Source organism: Cucurbita pepo, unplaced genomic scaffold (genome assembly GCF_002806865.2).
Source record: "Cucurbita pepo subsp. pepo cultivar mu-cu-16 unplaced genomic scaffold, ASM280686v2 Cp4.1_scaffold000438, whole genome shotgun sequence".
Classification (NCBI taxonomy): domain Eukaryota; kingdom Viridiplantae; phylum Streptophyta; class Magnoliopsida; order Cucurbitales; family Cucurbitaceae; genus Cucurbita; species Cucurbita pepo.
In genome coordinates this window covers 1-1,170 of record NW_019646668.1, presented here as the reverse complement: position 1 = coordinate 1,170, position 1,170 = coordinate 1, and positions in this window count along the sequence as shown.

Below are 1,170 nucleotides of genomic sequence, written 5' to 3'. Positions count from 1 at the left end.
AAAAAAAAAAAAAAAACATTATTTATTTTGTGGTTGAAGCGGTAGAGATTCATTAAATAAATATATTTCACATTACTTGACTAAAAAGTTGGCGAAACAAAACAAATTTCTACTCAAAGTTTGTTCATTTAAGATCATTGACATTAAAGATATATAATGATTTTATTTCACATTAAATTCAAAATCTAAAAATAAAAATAAAGTTGACATAATTTACAATAATTGATTGAAATATTCTTAATTAAATTAATAAAAATACTCATAATCCTTTCGTGTTTTATAATATTTCAAAATACGCTTAATTTTAAAATTTTTATTATTCAATATAAGAGCATAAACCGTTTATCTATACTTTACAGATTATCTCCAAACTTTTTAATTTTTTTTTCCTGAATTAATGTTACTCTTCAAGGTAAATAGATATTTTTGAAACATGGTACTAATGGTTTCGTTCATATATTAATTGTAGGAGTATATTTTATTTATATGTTATTTCCATAACTTGTATTACTAAAAGATCATATTGTTTAATAGGAATTTTATCGGATAAGCGTAATCTGATGACCTTTAATAACCTTATTTTTTAAGATCGTATGAATTATTCAATTTATGATGAGCTACAAAATGTCAATTTCTTACTCCAACATTCTTGACTACAGAATTTGATCTCTTTGTCTCGATCGCATTAATTGAACTTATGCAACTTAATTCAAATTGAAATTATGAAGTAAAAACAAAATTCATAAAAAGTCACGTATTGTCGTTGAAATGTGTGATAGTTTATTGAACTTAGTATATTAATCCGTGTTTTCTTACCTTAAATAGATAAAAAAAAATATTTTTAGAATAACGTTTCAGAGATCTAAAATTTAACGACGAGCATGTTATAATATATTTCGAGAGTATGAACGCGCTTACAAAGATCATTCACGTCTCTACACCATAAGTCATTGGTCAAAACTCCATAATTTTTGTCTAAGCGCCGCTTCAAATAGTTTGAAATTTAACGGTTGAGTGGAGTTCACTTCTCTCTATCATGAATCAAATCTTCACAGAATCGGTCAACGGGCAGTAACGGTCAAACAACTCCATCGGAACGTCGTCGTTCTCCCATTCCATTTATGTTTCCTTTTTTTTCTTGTACAAAAAGTTGTTTATTTGTTGTCCGCC